This window comes from Triticum dicoccoides, chromosome 4A, assembly GCF_002162155.2.
Source record: "Triticum dicoccoides isolate Atlit2015 ecotype Zavitan chromosome 4A, WEW_v2.0, whole genome shotgun sequence".
In the NCBI taxonomy this organism is placed as follows: Eukaryota; Viridiplantae; Streptophyta; class Magnoliopsida; order Poales; family Poaceae; genus Triticum; species Triticum dicoccoides.
In genome coordinates, this window is record NC_041386.1 from 407,307,028 (window position 1) to 407,317,719 (window position 10,692).

The window sequence follows — 10,692 nt, forward strand, 5'->3', positions numbered from 1 at the left end:
CTTTAGTTAAATCTTGACACATGTGTGCATGTTTGTAGACCGCCTAACTGAATTGGGATCTCAATTGACGGATGTAAAGACCCGGCTGGTGGATCAGGAGGCAGAGATAAAGGCTGCTAACTCCATACTTCAATTGAGTCTCTCTGAAACTGAAAAATTGAAGACCAGTTTGACTGAAAAGAAGAAATCCTGGGCCGATGAGAAGACCTTGTAGATACAACGTGCCGAGACAGCAGAGGCGGCTCTTGAGGAGGTTACCACGGAGCTCACCGGTTTAAAAAATCGTGTGTCTCAAATGGTCTCCGCCATCTTCGGTGAGTCATTTGTATTAATCACTTACACTTTATTTTGACCAGGAATATAAGCCGCCTGCTGAGCCTTTGTTAAAAAACACTCACAGGTCCACGAAGTAAAAATCTAAGTCAAGATAGTGTGACAAAACTGAAGGCGGTTTATACCTTGGTGGAGCAATTGTATACTGGCGCTCAACGAGCACTTGCTACTATCTCCCCTGCCAACCAAGGACCCAACCGTTTGAGTGATGTTTTGAAGAAGTTATCGATCTTACCCACCAGGTTTCAAGAGGTCAAACGATCCTGTGCCAGAGCCGGAGCCCTGACTGCCTGAGCCGCTCCAAATCCTGGTTGCCAGATTTAGACCCGGTGGACATGGCTAAGGGGTACCCTATCGTGAAGGAAGATGGGACTCCATTTGAGCAAGATGACTTTATTGCCTGTGTGAGGGGAGTTCGTCCTCAGGCTACCATTCTTGGAGAGGATACCAACATCGACAAATATCAGCCGGGTTTTGATATGGAGAATAAGAAGATGGTGACTCCCTCTTATAAAGTGATAGATCTTATCCCGCCGGTTCGCCAACACTCTTTTGCCCCGGAAGTCGACCCAGCCGGCCTGATTGACGACGAAGCGGAGTTCATTGCTCTGAATGGCTTTGACTGGTCCAATCCCAGCTTCCAACCAGTGGAGGGAGGTGAACCGGCGAGGGGAGAGTCATAACCATCTTTTGGGCTCTCAAAGCCTTGTAATAGGTTAGTTTGAAAACTGCATGTTTTGCCTATGCCATCGTGCATAAAATGTTGCATATGACTCCTTGCCCATGATGTCAATATATATGCATCACGTCCGTGATTACATCTGTAAATTTTTAACTCTGTTTCTGTAAAAGATGAAAAAATTGTCCTGGCGGTTTAGCACCGGGCGGGTCAAAACACCCGGTATATGACTATGAAATTATCATAGTGGAAAAAACAAAACCAGATGTAAGATAAAAAAGGCTGAAAAAACCTTTGATTAATGAAAAAACACAGAGAAACATGTTCATGAATGACACTGTCATACCTGTGTTCTTTGAATCTGGACTGTCGGTTTACATGACCCAGATGATGAGGTTGATAACCCAATCTTTTTTAGAAGTGAATACTTCCATATATCTAATGATGGTTATGCCTGGGCAACTCATTGTCAAATAACTGAGCCAGTTTAATTTAAAACCATACTGATAGTTAGATTTGAGACGATAAAAAGCAGTAAGACAAAACACTAGGCTTCAGACAATGTAAATCAAACATTTAAATAAAAACTGGAGGCTTTTGATTCGAATACGATCAGTAAACCAGACCAAAGGGATTAAGCTAAGATTCGAATACGATCATATAGCCCCCAGTGGTTTTGGCGTTGCGCCGATCAAGAGGGTACCGACAGCTATGTTCTCTTTGGTTCGAATACGACCTATGTTTGAACAGGAAGCCCCCAAATGACCTTGAGAGGTTTTTAACGACCCTGATTCGAATACGATCCAAGTCGGACCCAAAAGGGGTTAAGCTATGATTCAAATACGATCAAGAAGCCCCCTAGTGAGTTTGGCTTTGAGCCGATCAAGAGGGTTACGATAGCTATGTTCTCTTTGGTTCGAATACGACCTATGTTTGAACAGGAAGCCCCCAAGTGACCATGCGGTTTATGGCTAGATTTGAATACGATCATGAGCCGGACCAAAAGGGTTAAGCTAGATTCAGATACGATCAACCCCCTTTTGGTCATTTCAAATAATGAGAATAATAAAGATATATGATCATTGAAGGGGAAAAGGACAGAGGTCCTGCTTTATTACTTATCATAATATATACAACGTCAAAGTATGTAGATGATGAGAGCCAGTCGCTTAAGTATAGTATGGCCGAAGCTGAGCAATGTTCCACGGCCGGCGGGTCTCCTCCTCCGACTTACGTGAGTCTTTGTGCTCTCGAACATCAATGAGGTAATATGACCCATTGTTTAAGTTCTTGCTGACCACAAAGGGTCCTTCCCAAGGCAGGGATAACTTGGGTGCATTAGACAGATCCTGGATGAGCTGGAGCATCAGGTCACCTTCTTGAAAGGTTCTGGACTTAACCTGGTGGCTGTGATAATGGCGCAGGTCCTGTTGATAAATTGCTGATCGAGCCGCCACCAAATCTCTCTCTTCATCTAACAATTCAAGCCTATCCTGTCGGGCTTGTTCATTATCAGCTTCAACGTAAGCCGCCACGCGAGGTGAGTCATGATGGATGTCACTAGGCAAAACTACTTCTACTCCATAAACCATGAAGAAAGGTGTATAACATGTAGACCTGTTAGGAGTGGTATTGATACTCCACAACACCGAGGTTAATTCCTCTATCCAACAACCCGGAGTCCGTTGTAAAGGAACCATAAGCCGGGGCTTGATACCTTTTAGGATTTCCTGATTTGCTTTCTCAGCTTGACCGTTGGATTGAGGTGAGCTACTGACGAAACATCAAGACGGATATGCTCACATTGACAAAACTCCTCCATGGCACCTTTGGACAGATTAGTGCCATTGTCAGCTATAATGTTGTGTGGAAAACCAAAGCGAAAGATCACCTTTTTCATGAATTGAACCGCCGTGGCTGCATCACACTTGCTCGCCGGCTCTGCCTCAACCCATTTCGTGAATTTGTCAACTGCCACCAAAAGATGTGTCTTTTTATCCTGGGATCTTTTGAAAGGTCCAACCATATCAAGCCCCCAAACCGCAAACAGCCAAGTGATTGGAATCATCCGCAATTCTTGAGCCGGTACATGTGCTCGTTGTGCGAACTTTTGACATCCATTGCACCTACTGACCAGATCCTCCGCATCAGCATGAGCCGTTAGCCAGTAAAAGCCATGACGAAAAGCTTTGTCCACTAGAGATTTTGAGCCGGCATGATGGCCGCAATCTCCCTCATGGATCTCACGAAGAATTTCTTGACCTTCTTCAGGAGAGACACATCGCTGAAACGCCCCAGTGACACTATGATGATATAATTCACCATTGGAAATTGTCATTGACTTAGACCGCTGGGTTATATGTCTTTCCAAGGTGTCATCCTCTGCCAACTCGCCCCGGGTCATGTAAGCCAAATATGGCACTGTCCAATCTGGAATGACATGAAGAGCCGCCACCAACTGGGTCTCCGGGTCAGGAACGGCCAAGTCTTCCTATGTAGGCAACTTGACAGAAGGGTTATGTAAAACATCTAAAAAGGTGTTAGGTGGCACCGGCTTACGCTGAGATCCCAACCGGCTTAAGGCATCCGCCGCTTCGTTCTTTCCGCGATCAATGTATTCCACCTGATACCCCTTGACGTGTCCAACCACATCGTTCACCTCTCGACGATAAGCCGCCATGAGAGGGTCCTGGGAATCCCACATGCCTGACACCTGTTGAGCCACCAAATCTGAGCCGCCAAGGCATCGTACCCGGCTTAAACTCATCTCTTTAGCCATTCGAAGACCATGGAGCCAGGCCTCATATTCTGCTGCGTTGTTAGTACAAGGAAACATCAATCGCAACACATAACAAAACTTGTCACCTCGAGGAGAAGTTAAAACAACTCCAGCCCCCGAGCCTTCCAACTGTCTGGACCCATCAAAATGAATCGTCCAATATGTGTTGTCTGGCTTTTCTTTAGGTGTCTGTAACTCTGTCCAATCGTTAATGAAATCGACCAACGCTTGAGACTTGATCGCAGTATGTGGCACATACTTTAAACCATGAGACCCAAGTTCAATGGCCCACTTAGCAACTTGTCATGTGGCTTCTCTATTTTGAATAATATCTCCCAACGGAGCAGAGCTAACCACAGTGATAGGGTGACCCTAAAAGTAATGCTTGAGATCCGGCTTGCCATGAACACCCCATAAACAAGCTTCTGCCAATGTGGATACCTTTGCTTAGATTCAATGAGCACCTCACTGACGTAGTAAACCGGCCGCTGGACCGGATGTTCCTTGCCAACTTCCTTGCGCTCCACCACAATAGCCACACTGACAGCACGTGAGTTAGCAGCCACATATAACAACAATGGTTCTTTCTCAATAGGAGCAGCCAGAACCGGCGGCTCAGCGAGATGTCTCTTCAGATCCTCAAAGGCAGAGTTAGTAGCGCCACTCCAGACAAAGTCATCTGCCTTTTTCATCATTTGATACAATAGCATAGCCTTGTCACCCAACCAGCTTATAAACCGGCTTAAAGCTGCGACACGGCCTGCTAGCCGCTGAACGTCATTGATGCACGCCGATTTAGCCAAAGATGTGATTGCCTTAATTTTCTCTGGGTTAGCCTCAATGCCTCTGTTAGACACCAAAAAACCCAAGAGCTTGCCAGCTGGGACTCCAAAAACACACTTGGCCGGGTTAAGCATCATGTTGTAGACCCGGAGGTTATCAAAGGTTTCCTTCAGATCAGCTACCAAGGTTTCCTTCTCTCTGGATTTCACCACTATGTCATCCACATAAGCATGAACATTACGCCCAATCTGTTTATGAAGGCAATTCTATACACATCATTGATAAGTCGCCTGGGCACTCTTAATCCCAAAAGGCATAGACACATAGCAGAAGGCTCCAAACGGAGTGATGAAAGTTGTCTTCTCCTGGTCCTTAACTGCCATCTTGATCTAATGATAACCAGAGTAAGCATCCAAAAAACTCAAACGCTCACAACCCGCCGTAGCATCAATGATTTGATCAATACAAGGGAGAGCAAAAGGGTCCACCTGGCAAGCTTTGTTCAAATCTATGTAATCCACACACATGCGCCAGGTGCCGTTCTTTTTAAGCACAAGCACCGGGTTAGCCAACCACTCTAGGTGAAAAACTTCAACAATGAACCCGGCCGCCAAGAGCCGGGCCACCTCTTCTCCGATAGCCTTGCGCCTTTCCTCGTTAAACCGCTGAAGAAATTGCTGGCCCGGCTTAAACATTGGATCAATATTGAGAGTGTGCTCAGCGAGTTCTCTCGGTACACCCGGCATGTCAGAAGGCTTCCATGCAAAGATGTCCCGATTCTCATGGATGAACTCGATGAGCGCGCTTTCTTATTTTGGATCCAAGTTAGCATTGATAATGAACTATTTGGATGAATCACCAGGCACGAAATCAATCATCTTGGTGTCATCAGCTAATTTGAATTTCAACGCCGGCTCATGCTCCGTAGTTGGCTTCTTCAAAGATGTCATGTTTGTCGGGTCAACATTATACTTATAAAACTTCAACTCCTCAGTTGCACAAACAGACTCGGCATAAGCGGCATCACCTTCTTCACATTCCAAGGCTATTTTCCGGCTTCCATGTACTGTGATAGTGCCTTTATAACCCGGCATTTTGAGCTGCAGATACACATAACACGGCCGAGCCATGAACTTAGCATAAGCCGACCGTCCAAACAGAGCGTGATATGGGATTTTGATCTTAACCACTTCAAAGGTTAACTTCTCAGCCCTAGAATCATACTCATCTCCAAAGGCTACTTCCAGCTCAATCTTACCAACTGGGTATGCCGACTTACCAGGCACTACCCCATGAAAAACAGTGTTGGATGTTTTAAGACTCTTATCAGTTAACCCCATGTGACGGAACGTCTCATAATAGAGGATGTTGATGCTACTGCCTCCGTCTGTGAGCACTTTAGTGAACTTATATCCACCAACCTGAGGTGCCACCACCAAAGCCAGATGACCCAGATTATCAACTTGGGGTGGGTGATCCTCCCTACTCCACACAATAGGTTGTTCAGACCATCTCAAATAATGCGGAACCGCTGGCTCAACAGCATTTACAGCCCTCTTATGAAGCTTCTGATCCCTCTTGCACAAACTGGTGGTAAACACGTGGTACTGCCCACTGTTCAGCTATTTTGGGTTACTCTGATACCCGAACTGTTGCTGCTGTTGCTGACTGCCCTGGCCGGATTGCTGATTATAGCCGCCTTGACTACCCGGATGGCCCTGGCCATGGAAACCTCCACCGCCTGAGTCGGCGCCTGGGCCATGAAAGCCGCCACCACCTGAACTACCGCTAGGTCCATGGTTACCATCGAATATGTTAGAATTCTTAAAAGTCTTCATGACCGTACAGTCTTTCCACAGATGGGTAGTTGGCTTCTTCCGGGTGTCGTGTCTTGGACAAGGTTCGTTTAGCAGCTGCTCAAGGATGGGACCTGACCCTCCAGACCATGGAGGCGGCCTCCCCTTGCATCGTTGATTGTTGCCCTGTGTATTGGTGTTAGCCACAAACTCGTCAGCCTTACGTTTATTACCTCCTTAATTCGACGGGTTGTGCCGGTGACCTTTTCCATTGTCATTCTTCTTTCCCTTCCCTATCTTCTCTTCGTCAGACGCAGGGTCCTTGGTACTATCAGAATCGGCGTACTTGACGAGAGCAGCCATCAGCTGGCCCATGTCATTACAGTCACGCTTGAGCCGCCCTGCTTCTATTTCAGGGGTTCAAAACGGCAATTTTTCTCCAACATTAAGACCGCAGAGCCGGCATCCATCTTATCAGATGAATGTATTATTTCCTTGACCCGGTGCACACAATGAGTCGTGGATTCGCCTTCCTCTTGCTTACAGTTAGTGAAATCCACGATCGACGTGGGCTGTTTGCAGGTATCTTTGATGTTCTGAATGAACCGGGCCTTTAACTCCGCCCATGAGCCGATGGAGTTGGGCGGCAGCCCCTTTAACCAAGTACGAGCTGTTCCATCCAACATCATGGTGAAGTATTTGGCCATTGCCATGTCACAGACCTCTAATAACTCCATGGCCATCTTGTAACTTTCAATACACGCTCTGGGCTGCAGGTCGGCTGTTTAATTGGGCACCTTACGAGGCCCGTTAAAGTCCTTTGGCAAACGCTCATTACGCAGAGCCGGCACAAGACAAGAGACGCCTCCTGTCCTTGTGGCCACCCCAGCCTCAATAGAGGTTGCTGGATAAACCGGAAAAGCTTGCTGAGCCGCCTGCTGAATCGCACGTTCAGCCTCTTGGCGGATCCTCTCCTGGTCCACCAAGTTAAGGGCTCCGCCCGGGGCCGGGTCACGCCTGCGTGGTTGGTTACGATGCTTGGTGCTGCTCGACATGGCCGCTGAGTCCATATGCCTTCTATAGCTTGGGCTCCAGCTTGGGCGAGGGGTTGAATGGATTCTATCTCGACTGTAAGAATATGCATCCTGCTGTGCCAGAGCTGTCTGAAGAAGATCTCTGACCCTTCGTGTTTCGATCACTGTCGAAGAGTCACCTTCCATTGGGAGAGCCGCCAAATGAGCTGACACAGCAATTAAATTCTCCAAAGGGTTAGAGAAGTTACCCGGTGGTATTGGTGTGTAGTGAGGCGGAGCAGTATTCACATGTGGCAGCTCCATGGTCCACGATTGAACCGGCGCCCTAGCCCCGGGTGTTGTGATCCAGTTTGCCTCCGGCGGGTTACTGGGACCAGCCCCGGCTGTGTGAAAAAGGTTCCTAGGATCATAAGTCAGAGGCAAACGTGATTGAGCATTCTGGTGCCTTCTCCTCATGACCTCGTTCGACGCGTTCAGATCCACCGAGAGCCGGAAAGTCTCCGCTTGAAGCTGCTGAGCATGTGCATCCAGAGCCGCCCGTTCTGCGGCCATCCTAACATCTTCCGCCGCTAAATTTTCCTTGGCCTGTGTTATCTCTCCGCATAGCCATGCTACCTCTGCATCATGCTGAGCCTTATCCGCCGGCTCAACCACAGCAGTCAATAGGGTCGTCATCCTATCCATGAGGTCCATTAACACCTGAGTCGGTGGGCGCGCGGGGTCTCCTCACCCGGCCGCTGTTGACCCGGTGGTTATCGCTGCCGCAGCCATAGAATTCTGACCAGGTTGAGTGCCAGCCATGAAGACTCCGGCTCGATTCAGTGGCTCAGAGGGGTCCGGAATACTGCTGCCATCGAAACAGCCCCCAAGCCCGCCATCTTGTAACTGGTACAAAGAATTTGTTTTGCATGTGGACGACTCACCATCAGAGCAAACGGCCGTCTCACCACCATCCACCGATCCATCCCAAAATTCCCCTCCATGGATGCAACCCACGAAGGCATGCCTCACGGTGGGTTGAGCCCGGGCGGATCTCGCGCGCTGAGCCGTCTCGATGAGGTTGGTGCAGATGTCCAGCTAAGGGCCCGGCTCGCCGATCCGGCCGATGAAGACGTGGATTCCACCGAAGGGGACCAGGTATCCATACTCAATTGAGTCGGTGTCGAGGGCCCAGCCTTCGTCGTTGATGTAGAGCTTGCCGCGACGACTCTTGGTCATCCGGCCCACAGCGTATCCCTTGAGCTCTTCGAAGTTGCCCTTCAAGAACTCAAATCCACCGTGCGCTGGCCCCACGATGGGCGCCAGAAGGAGGGGCTGAGCAAAAGCGGTAACTTAGACAAACAATGGTTTGCAAGGAAGGTGGGTTAGAGGCTTGACATGGCAATATGGGAGGCATGATATAACAAGTGGTAGGTAGCGCGACATGGCGACAGAACAAACAACAAGCAAGCAAAGATAGCAGTGATATCGAGGGTAATGATCATCTTGCCTGCAAAGTTCGCAGAGTTGTCGAAAGCTTGCTCCTCGTCAGCTTACTCAACCGGTTCTTTGTTCACGAACTTGTCTCCTGGCTCTACCGAAAGCCAGAACACAAGCAACGGAATAACAATCAATCACGATGCAATGCACAAGCAACATGATGCAAGATATGGCATGGAATGCAAGGTATGATGTGGAATGCATACTGGTACTCCGGAAGGGAAAAGATGATTGAGGCATCAACTTGGCAAACCAAGTACGCCACTAGAAAGATGGGGTGATTTCGGTCGAAATCGATATAAGGATCGGCGGAAACGGATGCACGATTTGCAAATGACAAGCAAAACAAGAATGATGCAAATCTGCGATTAGCAGCATCATAGCACTTAAGATGCATCATGAAACTATGCTACAGCACTCCAACATAGCAACAAGGCACATGGCAATAAATTAAAGGTGAAGCTCTACAAATCATGAACACTATGCTCCTGCTACAACTCACTAGAACAAGCTCAAAATAGCATGGCAAAAATGCAAATGATAACAGATTCACAGACTTAGAGAAAATACTAAACATGTCAAAGCAGCATCAGGTAGCAATGTTTAGAACTTGCAAAAAACATGCGACAGGAACCTATCACGAAAAACAAAGGCATGGCATGCTATTACTAAAGACATAGAACAAAACTCCCTTACTGAACTTTAACCAAATATGCATGGAAAATATGGTAGCACCCATGCAAACATGGCAAGTTATATGATCAGTTTCAGACTTAGTAGAAAAACAGAGCATGGTAGGAACATATTCATGATAGCAACTTTGCAAGCTCATTTCACTCACCACAAAGCATTTCATGGCATAACAAGGTAACCAACAGTAAGTAGACATATTCATGAAGCTAAACATGGCAAGTTCAAGTCCATACGGTACATGTATGACTAGCAACACACATGGCAAAGTTGAACTTCATGTTAACAATCTGCCAGGAACAATATTTAGCAAAAGTAGAGCATGGTAATGACAAGCCCGAGTACTCCATAAATACGACCAGAGGAATGAATGGATAGAGCAATACCACATCTTCAAAAAACTCTTACTAAACTACCTAAAATTGTGCATGGATCTACTGGTAGCAACAAGTCTACATAGCATCAAAATGTAACAGGAAAAGACTTGGCAAAATATTCTAAGTGTCTGAAATCAGCAACATCATGAAGCCTAGTTTGCATGCTTGTGGTAGTCACCACATAAATCATAAAACTACAAGGCTTGCACCACTATATAGTTTGCATGATGGAGCTCATAAAACATGTAGACATCATGCTCATAGGATGCACACACAAAATGCAATGAAAATGAAAAATTATCAAGTTCTGTTAAATTCCAGCAGACAACATCATATAGCACTTTTGCCATGAAGGAGATATGGCACCTCGAAATAGGGCACACAATGTTGGGGATTTGGGATCTAGGGTTTCTCGTGGAAACCGAGGCGGGACCGGAGATGCTCGTCGGAGACGCGGGATGCGGTGGCCAGAACCGAGGAGAGCTCGCCGGCGAGGGAGGGGCGGCAGATCCGGGCGGCGTGGCGCCGGACCTGACCGGAACGGCGGTGGCGAAGGTCGGCGGCGCGGCACCCGATGCGGGCGGCGCGGCTGGGTGGCGAACGGTGTAGTGGAGGAAGGTGGCGGGTGGTGGTCGGAGGTCGGTGCTGGTGGGAGGAGCGCGGGGCGCAGTCGGGCGCGACAGCGGAGGAGTGCGGGGGCTCGGGGCCTGGTTCGGCCCGGGGCGGGCCGCGCCTGGGCCTC